Raw genomic sequence first — 16097 nt, forward strand, 5'->3', positions numbered from 1 at the left:
ACAGATTCAGCCCCTGACAACCCTGCCTATACCTCAAGCATATGTTCATCACTGCTAGAGTCTGTGGGGACACTAACATCAGATGGACTGCAGGAGGGCAATGCACCTACATCACCTGTGAAGGCAAACAAAGACTCTACATTACAATAGAGACACACACACACACACACACACACACACACACACAGACACACACAGACACACACAGACAACCATTCATGTGATATGACAGAAGGCATGCATCATGCATGTGATACAGCAGATGGCATGCAGCTCAGACATTAATAGTGTTAGTTAGATTACATCCCTGGGTTGCACACAACAGCAAGCATGTGTCATAGCAGAAGCCATGCATTTCACACAATCATGGTAGTAAGCATGCATCCCTGTGATACACCATGTGGACCAGCACAGGTTAACAGTACACATGACTGATGTGAGGCATATGTCCTTGACATTAACATGTAGTATGACATGTAATCTGCTGATGTGAGCAGTGACATGCATGCATGTTTGACACAATGGTGTCCTGACACATGTACAGCGGTGTAATGGTGTCGCATTGCAGTGTTGTCTGTATGCCCTACAGATAGAATGCACTTTTAGCAGATGTGCATGACCATTGAGGGTAGTATAAGGTGTTTATATTGCTATACAGTGTGAAGTACAGACACAGTGCCATTGCATGGAATCATGAGGTGTCTCTATTGCTATACAGTGTGGAATACACATACAGTGCATAGCCATGACTGCGTGCATACACAATACATACATACTGTGGACTGTGACCAACGTCGCTGATGTGTATACATACTAAACCATGCTGTGTCATGTGTGACAGGTCACCGGAAGACATACAGATGACACTCCTGCACAACTGCTAACATTTCTTAGCTGCCTGGCAACCGTGTCCACACATGGCAGACTGGTCAGTACACCATGTCCCACATGACATTTATGTACCACACACACGAGGTGCACAGCTGACAGTGATGTCCAACAGCATTAAGGGAAATGTACGGTATCTCTGGCCTGATGTGGTGTCTGTGTATGTATGTGGAAGCTGTACAGGTGACTACTTTCATGCTGTGACACAGTCATGATGTTCAACACATCTTATGTGGTCGAATTAAGTGACACCTCCACAAGCTGTGCACAGGCTGTTTGGATGTCCAGTGTTCCACATCTACTATATAACCATTCAACAAAGGCTATAGTTGGACCATGTGTAGACAATGTGCAACAGGGTGTACACACATACACATCACATCTACTGTGTGTTACTACATGTCTCTGTCCATCCGCCATGTGTGAACATGTGTTGGCCAGATGTGTGTGATGGCCGTCTATGTCACATGTCTGTGTTGTCCCATATGACATACACCCAAAGATGTCAGATACTCCAGTGTCCACAGGGTTATACAGACAAAGGGTTGTATGTTTGGTATGTGGAGTATGTTTTATGGGATAGTGTGACAATGTTGCAACCGGACCACTACATGTCTGGGACATGTCAGATGGCACATCACAATGTCTGCACTCATTGCAGGGGCACATTCCTCAGTGGTGAATCATGTGGGCTGCCCATATCCCAGCTCACTGTGTAGTACTGTTTGCGTACCCCACATGTGTTGTTCTGATGTATAGTACATATTCCTACATTGAACAATGCCTCCACCATTGTATGCACAGCTGTCCACACATCTAGCAATGACAGTTACTGTGGTTTCATGTTAGTGTTTCATTTAGTTTGTATATATTGCACATGGGTAGCCAGTGTGATTGATGAAAGCTGCGACCTGTATATCGTGACTGGACCATACATTATGTGTACATGTGTTAACTGGCCACATGGCGAATAGATCTGTGCATTAACATGCCTGATACTGATAACTGTCTCACCTGCAATGGACTGCTGTCTCTGCGGCATGCCAGAGGTACCTGTATAGGGGTGACACAGCAGTTTGATCATTATCCATGACTGTATGACAGCTACAGGGTGCACTTTGCATGTTAACACATTCGCCAGTACAATAGCATATACTATGGAGTATGCATATGTGTGCATACACAGGGTAGCATACTATAGTATGTGGCATGTGTGTATACATACCTTGCATATGATGTTACATTACATAGTGTACAGTGACACATGTGACTAAATGGGATATAATATTTATATGTGCAGTAGTGACTTACCAGGCAACTTCAGGCTCTGTGGTTGGGAGACACTCACCTCCGCGATGGCAGCTAGAGTTTGTGGATGCTGTTCTGATGGGGTCCCCAGGCTGGCCAGTAGCTCCTCGGTAGGTGTGAGTGGGGGCTGGGTTGGTGCCCACCACTTGTTCTACCTTGTTCCCTGGCGATTGCATTGGCATGCTGTTTTGCATGTTGGATCAGGTCCGTGCAGTGTCTGTGCACCTGCTGGTAGGTGCGGTTATGGCCACCCACATCATTAACCCTCCTGTAAAGTTCCTGCCACAGGTCATCATGCTGCTGGGCATGCTGTGGCACATGGCTGAGCAGTACCTCATAGTTATTCCTGAGGTATGGTATGCGGGCATCATCCTCCAAGCGGCTATATGCCGGCAGTCATGATCGAGGCATTATCTGTAAGACATAATAATGGAGACAGGTCACAGCATCTCAGAGATGCACAGAGATACAGATGCACATACATGTGTATTACATTTAGTACTTATGAACAGTTGTCTTTGCAAATTGTCATGACACTGACACGACTGACATGTTTGTTTCACACCCATGTAACACCCAATGGGGATTGGATATTATCACCATATACGTGTGTCACTTCATTACATTGCTCATACTCCATGTGAATGCTGTCTTGATGTGTTGCTGTCTGTTTGCCTGTACTGGTGTTCTTACCTATTAGCACATGTCTGGATGTGTGCACATTAATGCTGTTGACCTTGATGCTGTGTATATGCCACATATCATCACATACACTGCCTTCACGGACATGGGCAGTGACAATGCAGACATGCGCACGGAAACCTTTACATGCATGTGTTTTGCCATATACATCTACATCTACACGGCACTGTACAGCAGTTCAACATCCTGCCACGTATCGCCTGTGTTGCACATGTGATACACATGGGACAGTGGCTAGCTGGATGGTATTCGCAGGGATGGTTATCAACTATAGCATGTACAGCCAAGATCATGTAGTAGTGTCTATGCCCTGGGCCATGTATGGGCATAGGATGTAAGGTTTTCTAGCTGTATCCGACAGCCATGTTCCTGCCGACAGGTGAATCAATGCCACATTACTGATCCAGACAGTTAATGATGCATCTACCATGCGGTCATCGCACCATATATGACAGAGATGACATGTGCAGCTTTGCTGGACAGGGTTGCATGGTATGGCAGGAGTATGTCACATGTATGGCACAGGGATCTGTCCAGCATGTGGCGACCCTTGTACTAGGAAGGTGGCTGTCCATGACGTATGTCTTTCAGATCAGGATATGTACGTGTAGCATGTCCAACATCACAGTGTTGCACATGTCTTTATGCAGGGTAGGCAGCATGCTGCATAGTGGAGATGAGGATTGTGAAGGCTGGTGTCGCCCATCCAAGCATGGCCAATACCCCTTAAAGGTGATATGTGATCCGATATTGGTCACTTGAGTGCTGAGTATGGCTGTCCAATTATCTCCATGCTCATGGATGGCACCCTGTCATGACTTGGGTTGCCTCTTATGACTACCTAATAGGCCTGGTGATGTCACTAGCTCAGGGAGGTAAACTGCACAGCACCATCCCTTACACACATTGTCCATAATGTTGACCGCTGCCTAGGTGGTAGTTAATGGGTACAGGGTTATTAACATAGCTGTGACAATGCAATAAGCAGCTGTCAGATTGTGCACATATGTCACACACCTCACCCACAAAGCCCATTCTGCATGTTGTCCACAACACTGAGTCAGCTATTGCTCCTAGGTCATGGCCATTCACATACTCACATATGCAGATGCCTCCCATTTGTCTGTGTGGTATGGGCTACAATGATGGGGGAGTACAAAACTTTAATCCTGTTTTACTGTAGCTGCCAGTGGTGTGATATGCACATGTCACTCAGACACCTTTTGTAGTGTTGCTTCTGTGAACAGGCCACTGGTAGAACACTCCTGTGATATACGAAGGTACATGTAGTATACTGAGTGTAGGTGGAACACAGTATGGGTGATGATGTCCTATGACCTGTCACAGGTATGCTATGCAGTGTGAATTAATTGGTACTGTCATCTACATCTGTACTGCTAACAACATCTACGTTGATTAAGGTTCATAGACTTTCAGACCATACTCAGCAGGGTAATAGTGCTGTGCCTCCCATTATGAGTGGCATCTCCACTTTGTGGGTTGTGATAACTGTTAGTGTGATCCATTCAGTAATTTCACAGACTGCCATGAACCTATGTTTTACATGGAAGTGTATGTGTAGAACAAACTGTTTTGCCATGTGTATTATACGACCAGGGATTTGAACAGGTCACATGCAGCCTGAGTGCACCTTGTACCATCATAGTTATGGTTACAGGGGCTCTGTAGTGTTCATGGATATGTGATTGTGTACCTGTTGGGGGGGCAGTGAGTTTATATTATCCAACACCCTATCTGTATTGCTTATTCATGCTCAGCACTTGTTCAGAACATGTATGCACTTCATGAGCTACTAATTACTATATCACTCAATCCTACTCATTTCCTACAAGTAAACACTGTTTGTCCTTACATTTCCAGCATGCTTACAGTACAACAGCTATTGTACACACTTACCTCACATATCTTGTGAGAAATGGTTGAATATACAGGCATGTCCAAATGTCAATTACCAGTGTTATTTCCTGTCTATATGATGAATGTGGGCAACATGAGGCACTATAGCAATCGTCTCATGTACACAGTGAATGCTCACCTCCTAACATACTACACTACAGCCTGTGGGAGATGGACATATGTAGCCATGCTGGAGGTAATGCTCTCTCCAACCCAGACTTAACCTGACAATCATGTGGGGATGTTAAACATTTGCAGCACACCTCACTCATCACATAGTCTCACTAGATCTCCACCACCACAGGCCACACATTGTAAGAGTACAACATTTGCGGAGCCTCTCCATACTACTCTGTGTAGGCAACAGAGGCAGCCCCATCACCAAACACAACACCAATTACTTATAGCCCACATACACATGTGTGCCCATCAACTACAGCCAGTAGGGTGTTATAACATACCCAACATACTAGTCATAGGTGACTCTGTAGGCGGTCACACTGATGTCCCACTCAGCAGGCTACACAAGGCGATAGTCACTGTAATCTGGCTGTCGGGTAACAGGATCCACAACATAACCTATGCACTCAGGTCACTCCTCAACAGGTACAATATGACTGTCATTCTCCACGTTAGTGTGACTGCCCTGAGATGTAACTTCCTGGACTACATGTACAGGGACATGCAATAGCTCTCCGATCTTTTAGCCTAGGCAGGTATCGCCCAAGCCCTGAGAAGCATTCTGCATTAGTCCAGACTGATGACACAGTACAATGACAGAATTATTAACTTCAACAGTTGCCTATGCTTCTGGTGTCATTCCAGGGGTATCCAGTATCTGTCTGCTTTGAATGACATGGTCAACAAACCACAATGCTTTGGCACAGATGGCCTGCACCTGTCAGCCCTGGGATTATGGATAACATCTAAGGCTCTTGCTGCTCCTATACTGCCTGTTTTACACACATTTCAAATAACATATTCACCACCAGAACAGGTACAGGCAAGCAAAACCTGAGGGTAATGTTACTCAATGCTTGACATCTTCATCTCAAATGCACTCAGCCGAGGCACTCCTTATAATGGACCACTTTGATATCTCTGCAGTGACTGTGACCTGCTTCTAGGCTCCGGAGAGCACCCCTGCACTGACAGGCTATTACGCAGACCACACCTTTCAGTCATGTAACCAGGACCAGAACACCCACGGCGGAGGTGTGTCCATATTTCACAGGGATGTACACACCTCCATGCTGGTTGCTTAGCACAATGCATCAGAGGTAATCCAAGTGCAACTAACTGTGGCCAGAACTGCTATACAAATTGTAGCTTGCTACGGATTCCACACCATACCCCACGGTTAATGGCCCTCATTTCTTGGTGTACTGGAAAGTAGGGTTCAAACAGGAACTACTGATCTGAGACTAACACTACCCCACACCTAACTGTGATACCTACTCATGTACTGACACATTAGGCCAACACTTTCGGGTTTTCATAAACTCCAATCAGCTGGATCAACCTATACACACCACCACCAAGGCCAACAATATCCTAGACCTGGACATTACCAACATGTGTGACTGGTGTTCCACACCTGGGGTTATCCCCTCATTGGTCAGTTCTGAAAGTATGCTAATCACCCTTGTTATCCACATCCCGGCACCACACCCTTCATGGAAAACACAGTACAATATTTCTACAAAGCCAACTTCAGGCTTCGTATTACAGAAGTAGTAAATGCCATGACACCCGTGCAGATGGACAATATAGTTACAAACTCTGAAACATTCACAACTGCACTTCATTAGCACTTACACGACTGCATGGATCATGCTATCCCAAACAGAGCCATGACGTTACCCACCAGATAATGGATGCCACTCTGGGGGTCCACTGCCATGGATATAATGTACGAAAGAAAGAGGAGACTGTTGCAAAGTAGGGTACACTCACATTGGTGGGGTAGCTCCCTGGTCAGCCTCAGTAGAAATCTGGGATCCCTTATCACATCCTCCAAAGCTAGCTACATAAACATTACTGCTACACATTCCAAGGACTACCACTAAGCGTTATGGAGGTATGTCACTACTCTCGATGGCAATACCCACATCTGCTCTGACATACAACGGTTAGGCAGAAACATTACAGAACCGACTGGTATTGACAACATCCTGGCAGCTAACTTTACACCCCTCTCACACCCTAAAGGGCCCAAATCTATACAGGAACAATGCAGAGTCCCTGCGGTCACAACTACGCAGTTCAAACCTGCTCTCTCTAAAGCCTGGAACACAAACTCCTTGTGACCGTCCAATATCCCAGGCTGCGATTTACACAAACCTCAGAATGACATGGCTACCCACTTGGGCAGCAGATTCACTAATAGCCTTGTATCAGGCATTGTGGACCCTGAATGGCGCACAGCAACAGTTATCACACTCCACAAAGGTGGCGCCACAATGGACCAGAGGAACTATTGCCCTATACGCCTGACTAGACTGTTCTGCAAGGCTATGGAGAACATCATCATGGAAGTCATTCACAGAGACATTGTTGGCCTACAAACTTTTGATACCATCCAGGTTGGATCTGTTAGGGCCACACCATGGCTCCTACACCTGGTGGAGTCCTTTGAGACAGTTACCAAGATAGTAGATGATGGTAAGGAGGTCCACACAGCCTACCTTGTCCTCTCATTGGCTTTCAACACCATTCACCATTCTGGTATTGTCAATACACACATCCACCTGCACAGCGACCCATACGTCTTGAGATGTTATACAAAGTGGCTCACAGACAGGACACACACAGTGAGGGTAGCATACCGTAGTTCCTACTGTACATCAGTTACAGTTAGCGTACCCCAGTCCTCGGTCATAGGGCCCCTCATGTTCATTATATGCTTCCCTGAGGTACAGTCTAGCGCAGAAAGACTTTCCCTGAATAGGTTTCCAGACGACTGCAAACTAGGGGCCATGATTGATTCACGAGCTAATACACACACCCTCCATAAGGGTGTCACTGTGACGGATACCTGGTGTCGGTAACATGGCCTCAAGCAGCATGCCGCAAGGTGCATAGACATCCCCTTTGGATTACAACAATCACCCAGTGACTATCACATAGGTGGTAGTCCCCTACATACATAAGACATTATAAGGGATCTTAGTACACACGTAGATAGCACCCACTCCTTTGATAACCTTATTGCCAAGGTGGTGTGGATATCCTTCTACATGGCCACCCTAATCTGTAATGGGTTTGTAGCCAGAACAAAGGCTGCCATTGTACCTCTATACTCCTGACTTATGAAACACGTTCAAGGATACAACACCCCATTTGGGGTGTACCTTACGGAACAGCAACGGCTTTAAATACCACAACATTAACACACCAACAGTATTACTCACCTCCAAAGGATGACGTATGCAGCACAACTACAGAAACCCCAACTGTACTCATTTGCATACTGCATACTCAGAGGTGACCTCTGCTGAACATACACGGCACATGTCCACAACAATATTGATGGATATGCTCCACATAAGCAAAATAAGCAAAAGCCACTGAGCAACATGCTCTGGGATATCTACCCAAATGCAACGATGAGTAGCACGTGCTGGAGGGATACATTCCTGAAACGGACACTCACCATGCTTTGGAAAATGATTCCTATGTACATCAGGCAGGGACCCTCACTAGCACTCTTCATGAGATACCTCGATGGGTGGATGGGGAACAGACATGTATGCCAGGGATCACTGCAGTGGCTGTACTGTACACAGGTGCAGGAAACAATTGGCTCTGCTGTTCACAGGCACAGGACACTAACCTAGGGAGGTGCCATCAGTGAAAACACTGTATTTGCGCTTACAAATGGACTTGGCCAGACAGCATAGTACCTAACTATGAACCTATGAAGCTATTACATGTCCTTTGTGCATGGATAATTGAGTAGCTCTTCCATTTCAATTAGCTATCATGCTGTTACACTGTCTGGTGACTACAAGACATATGTATCCTGTTATTGTGTATTGTACATTCCAATAGACATACCTTATGTTTGCATAATATAACAGTAATGCTATGTAAAATATTTGACATATCTACCTACAATACTGTACTTTTCACATTTTTGAAACCATATCCCATAATGCAAAGCATAATTGCACAGCAGGACCACCTTAGTCATGTTATTCTCGTTATACGCCCATGCATATGCCTAGTGTTACAGTATGTCAACATATACTATCCCCTGTTATGGCACATACTTGTTGGACAAACCCTACCACCGACAGCGGCTGGAGTGGAATTGTTATGTTTAAAGCCCTTATGTAGCATCCCTTGTGGTGTATGAGGTGTTTACCTTGTGGCCCACAGCAGTACACACAATTTCTACAAGCATTACTATGCTCAACAAGACATCACTACATAATACCTTTTCCCACTGTATGCATTGCGTACACTTTCAGGCACTACATACACTAACATACTGAGTGTTCTACATACCATCTTAGTGGTCTGAGTTTACAATAATATCTGTGTTACTCCTTTCCTCTTTAAATGGTTCTATGGTATGAGCATACGGTTTGAATGTATGGCAAGCCATCGTTTTATACGTAGATACCTGTAACATGTGGTATCCTGCCACCAATTGGTGTTCCAGAGTAAATTATTACATGCACATCAGCTGTGCAGCTACTCCATTGGCCAATTACATGGCAACAGTGGGGTATAATTGAATACTTCACTTGGGCATTGTCATTTTGCCCTACCTTCGAGGGAGACGGTCTGGATGTGTTTTATTGTGATGAATTGCAACTGCTATATGGACAGACACAGCTATTTTTAATTCATGTCCCCCATAGATTGTGTGTGACGGCTAGAGTATATAGTTCTACATGTGAGTGTAGCTGTTATCTCAACCATCTGATATGAGACTATTGCAAACAAAACCTGTAACATCGGCGTCTGTTCCATTGTACAACAGCAACGATTTCACATGGTGCCATTTCAAGTGTGTCTCTCACAAGGTATGTTAACACTTCTGCAGATGTCATTGAGTGAGTGGATGTTTGTGATGTTATTACAGTCTGTATTGCAATTGTTTCGGGTGTGGGGGAGATGTAGGTGGGTGTACATAGCAGATTAAGGTTTGTGGAGACTGCATTTATACATATTCCATATGTGTGTGGAGGCTCCTTCCCTAATTGAAGACCTGTCATTTAGTAGACTAATACTATGGTTATTGCAGGCTTATTCATTAAGCCATTGTTAATTGGTTCCTATAAAGCATGCAGGTGATGTTGATCCTTCAATCCCTCTGAAATACATCGATATGTAATGAAATGTTGCTACATGAAAGCTGTCTCATGTATTTCTGTCACAGATATTTGCACTCATTGCAGTGTTGGTGACTCAACCTCTTTGGCTTGGGTTGCCACCTTTTCAAATGGCCATAGTGGGACATTTGCAGTGCACACATCAGAGTTTAGAGGCCAACACATACCCACTGTCAGTACAAAGGATAGAACTTACTTTTGTCCTAAATAAAACCTGATTCTTATAGCACTTTAGTTGCTTATATGTTTCTTGTACAATTTATGTATTTTAGATACAGGAATAACTATTTAATGCAACTATATGGGACATCATTATGTCCTACAATCTCAGTACATTTGCCCTTTTTAATATTTGTTGTCAGGACACAACTGCCCAAAGAGGGACTGTCCCTCTCAAAGTGGGACAGGTGGTAACCGTATGTCTAAGGCCGGCTATGACCACAACTACTGTAATAATCTACCTCCGAGTTAGCATGAACAGACACATGATGCAAACACACACACACACACATTACAGTCCCACGGAAACACACACCGCACTCTCAACATGCACTTACACACACTACAGCAATCAGAACCACACTTAAACACAGTACCTACCTGGACCGCAGCACCAGCAGCAATAACTAAATGTCCCTTAACATCGTGATAATATTACTCGCGGTTATAGTGTTCCGGTACTGTGGTCTTTCAGTCTTTAAGCCTTGTGATTACACGTGTCGGTATGTAAAGCATTCGGTAGTTGGCAGTATCCTATTTATTTGTACCTCCATGGTTGTGTACAAGTCGTTAACCTGTCTATATATTTGCGGATATATGTATATCCGTATATATCGACATACATCTCTCTATCACCCTTTCTGTCACTATTACATGTATATATATATATATATATATATATATATATATATATATATATATATAGACAGGGAGAGACAGTGTACACACCTTTCATTGGGTACATGGCGGTGTATACTGTTTGCTGAACTCCGCCCTTTTGTGTTTTAGCCTGTCACAATACACACCTGCCGTTGGTACATCTCGGGTAGCTTAGTGATAGGTGATTGTGTACATGGTTGCGTGTTCTACTCCTGCCAGTGGTCGTTATACCTCTCAGAGCAGGCACTATTAGTACAAGGGTGAATAATGCTGGTTTCACCTGTTCTGGAAAATTTGACCGTGATCTGCGTGGAATTCGGCAAAGCTTAGACCTGTTTTGCGCATATCCATGTAGTCATGTTTAAACGACGCTTACCATCACTTGCCGCCGCATAAACCCGCTAACATGTGCTTAAACGTGCTCTAATTACCTGCATCCAACATCCATTATTCGTGCCATCGGGATTACGTAACGGACCTTGCAGGACGTGGAACCGGGTACATGCACGACACAGTCAGTGGCTTTACCACTTGGTCATCTGGGATTTGTACAAGTGTTATGGTGTTTTGTATGTGGACTGTACTACGGCTGTTCCTCCATACTGCAATCAAATGTGTAACTCAGTTAGTTTACATATGGATGATACCAATTAATGGTATGTCCAAGTGATGTTTAATGGATGTACTCCAGCATTGGGAATCTATGTCACAGTGAGCCACACACTATAATGTGCTACACCTTGACACAACCATAACTGGAGAATGCTGGGGTGGCAGATACCTGTCATGGGTGCTCCCCATGCTTTGGCACTAGATTCCTGATTACATTATATGGAGGCCTTCATTAACACACCAGGGAATCCATGCAGAGTAGGTAGGGAACAGTGGTTACACACATGGATCCCGCAATTGGCTCTGCTCCACAGAGGGACAGTTGGTTAATTGATGGGGTGGTGATAGCAGACACATTTTGCCTAGGCTGATAAATGGCCTCTGACAATCGGGCATGTACCTACAGATGTGCCTAGAAACCTATACATACAGTATCAACATATGCTGTTAGCTTCGTTTACTGTTCAGGTGTTGACTTTCCTTGTTCCAATAACTGTTGTGTGTGCAATAGTTGAGGGCTGCCTATGTAGGATTCACACAGTAGGCCACCTATACATTACAATTTGCAGGTGGTCGTGTGTGTGTGCCATCCATTTTACTGTGTGTGCAGGTGGAGAAGTGTGTCAGTCTGTAGGGGCCTACACTGTCAGTGTATGTGCTATACGTTCCCTCTTTGCCAAGGTGTGGGCATATTGGGCACGCCTCCGTCTGCCTACTGGGGCTGGCACAGGGTGTTCATGGTCTGAATCCCTCTGTGCCTGTGATGGCCTTGGCAAGTGCGGTGGGCTGTGAGGGCCTTCACCATTATGTCCCTGCTGCAGCTGTTTCCGCAGGATCATATTATGTAGCATGGCACATACTATAAAGTTGTGGGCACATGTGCCTGGAGAGTACTGCAAGGCTCCACCAGATATGTTCAAGCAATGGAACCATGATTTCAGCATCCCAAACACATGCTCTATGATGATTCTGGTTTGTCCGTGTGCCTCATTATGGCATTCTTGCATGGGTGTGTGTGCATTTCTGATGGGAGTCATCATCCACGGCTCCAGTGCATAGCCAGTATCCCCCACAAGGTGGTCATATGGGATGTCCCCCCTGACAAATACCTGATACAGTTGTGAGGCATGCCAGATGTGGGAGTCATGGTAGCTTCCAGGGTTGCCAGCACACACATCCATGATAATGCCCTGGGCATTGTACATGACCTGGCAGTTGATGGAGTGGTATCCCTTGTGGTTTATGTTGCGCCTACCATGCTCACCGGGTGGTGACTTGATATGTATGTGCGTGCAGTCTATTGCACCCAGTACCTCCGGGTAGTGTGCCACATGGTGGAAGAGATGCATATTGCTGGCCAACTCCTCCTGAGTTTGGGGGAAGTATATATGCTCACTGGCATGTGGTAACATGGCATCCAGGAACTGGTGGAGTACCCTGGATGCTGCTGCCTGTGAGATCCCCATGATATCTCCAGTTGGCCTTTGAAAGGTACCTGTGGCTAGTATTCTCAATCTTACACATACCTTCGTGTCCACTGGGATGAGTTCCCCTCTGGTGTTTCTGGATCTCAGGCATGGCCGGCACAGCTCAACTATTTGCTGTATGATATCCCTGTCCACCCTGTAACGCTCTACTATCTCCAGATCATGTAGCCCCTGGTAGGTTACCCTTGGTCTGAACACTCTTCTCCTCCTCCGGGGCCTGAGGTGGTTGTCAGCATCATCCTCCACAACACCTTCAGTCTCCAACACATGCTGATGAATCACAGCTATGGCAGCTCCCAACAAGTACATTGTAAAAGTTCCCCATTTGTTTACACCAATGGTGCAGTGTTTGGGAATACACAAGTGTGTGTGAGGTGCCTTCACACTTTTTACTATTGTGCTTTGAACACTGATGATGTCATAGGGTGTGTATGTACATTCGGAGCTGCAGGATATCTTATGTGTTTTACCACAGGTACTGCTATTGTGCTGCCTTTGGTGTTGAATTACATTTAGCTGCCGTGGATTACCTCTTGCCCTTGCCTCAACTTTTCTTAACGATTCCCCTCCCATTGTCTGGCATGCATCCAGCAGCCTGCTTTCTTGTTTTGTACTTTCCCGAACCAGGATTGTCTTGCGAAATGTGTTCTATAGCCGATCTACTGCAGATTTGCTTTGCTCTGTGGTTACAGTTCTCTTTTCTTTGAAGTCCGACACCTCCCCTATCCTGTTTTGCAGGTTGTTGCTAGCAGCCTTGCTAGCTGCCATCAATGGCCCACTGTGAGTTAATAGGTGTTAATTGCTCAGTTGTACTCCAATTACCCTACTGCGGCATTTCCTTATTGTCTTCCCCTAAACTTCCTTTTTGGGCTGTGGTGCACGGTGCGTGCGTCCGCTTACCGGGTTTCGGACACGTTTTCATCCATGTACACATGCGCTTTCAGGCACCATGTGTGCTCTCAGCTAAGCAAAGCTATACCTACATCCACGCCCCTGTCCTGCGGCTTTGCTTAGCAACGGGCAGCCCGGATTTGCATTGCTCCAATGTGCTTACAGCTGCAGTGGCACACCCCACTGCTGATGTCATGTATTTCTCCAGACCACTCCTAGGTGTTGTTGCGCTGCGCCATATGGTACATCCTTAGGCCAGCAGGACGTTTGCGATTCACTATTACTTGCCTCATATGCATGGCATTGACTACTAATTCATAGTTACCATGCCGAACTCTCACAGGCCCTTAGCGACCCTTACAGCTTGGTTGTGGTGCAGCATGCATACCATTGAATATTATGGTGAAATCATGATTTGTGTTACATTGCTATTTTATGACATTTGTATATATTTTCTTTGTGTTCCCATTTGCGCACACATGCCCTATGGTTGTACTTTGCGTTATTGTGGCCATGACATTAAATGTTATTTTTTATGTGTTGTGCATCTTTTCTTATGCCATTGGCTGTATATGTAGCCATTGGCATATGTTAACTTTGTAATACATGAGTCTGGTCCACTTTCATGGCTCCGATGTTCTGTTTGTCAAAATGTAAACTGTTTTTTTTTTTGGTTTACATTTCTGTAGGCTTACGCTATGCCTACGCCACTTCATGAATCACTATGTACCTTCATTTGCATGCTGCAGTACTGCGCATGGGGTGATTTGCATACCTACGCAGAGAGCTGCGCAGATCTGGCGTACGCTGGTAGTGCACGTGGAATTGGATCGTACCTGAATTGCTCGGTGGCCATATTTGGTGTTATACCACCTACACTACGCCTGCACATGGCGCAAGCTTCATGAATCCCGGGGAAGCTTTTAAATCACAATAAATGCTGGAAAATCTGTGTTTAGGTGGAAAATAGTTAAGTACAGCAAGAAAGTACAGAAAACTGATACTTAATCACTCCAAAGTCTCTCTTCTAAGCTAGAAGGCTTGTATCAGTTTAAGGCTTTCTAGTGCTACCCAGTAGGTTAGTTACAGGAAAGATGGGAAACAAGCACAGATGTGGTCTTTTAAACCAGAAAGTTGAAAGAGATGGACAAACTGTCCAAATGGTCAATAAACTACAATTTCTGGCCAAGAACCTCTCCTCTCATGGTAGACAGGCTACCTAGTGCTTACCACTCCCACTGATAAGCTAGAAGGCTTTCTTCCAACACAGAAAGGCTTGGGGGGCTCAGAAGCTTACAAAGAGTCCTGGATACAGCAAATCTGTACCTGGACTAGACTAGTTACAGGAAAGGTGGGGAACAAGTACAAACATAAGCTTTTAAGGCAGCAAGTTGAAAGAGATGGAAAACTGCCCAAACAGCCAAATAAACTACAATTTCTGGGCCAAAACTCACTCTTCCCATGGAGGATAGGCTACCTAGTGCTTACCTCTCCCACTGATAAGGTAGAAGGCTTCCCTCCAACACAGAGAGGCTTGGGGGGCACAGAAGTTTACTAACAATCCTGGATACAGCAACTATGTAACTGGACTAGGCTAGTTATAGGAAAGGTGGGAAACAGGCACAAGTGCGGCTTTCAATCCAGAAAGTTGAAAGAGATGGAAAAAAAACTGCTCAAACAATCAATAGCTACAATTTCTGGGCCAGGGACCACTTCTCTTGTGGTAGATAGGCTACCTGATGCTTATCACTCCCACTGATAAGCTAGAAGGCTTACCTCCAACACGGAAAGGCTTGGGTTGCTCAGAAGCCTACAAAGAGTCCTGGATACAGCAAATCTGTACCTGGACTAGACTAGTAACAGGAAAGGCAGGAAACAAGCATAAACATAGACTTTTAAATCAGATTGTTGAAAGAGATGGAAAAGCTTCCCAAACGGCCAATAAACTATAATTTCTGGGCCAGAAACCACTCCAACTGTGGTAGAAAGGTTACCTAGTGCTTACCACTCCCACTGATAATCTAGAAGGCTTCTCTCCAACACAGAAGGGCTTGGGGGGAGGGGGCTC

The sequence above is a fragment of the Protopterus annectens genome, chromosome 11.part0, assembly GCF_019279795.1.
Source record: "Protopterus annectens isolate FY-2018-M chromosome 11.part0, PAN1.0, whole genome shotgun sequence".
Classification (NCBI taxonomy): Eukaryota; Metazoa; Chordata; order Ceratodontiformes; family Protopteridae; genus Protopterus; species Protopterus annectens.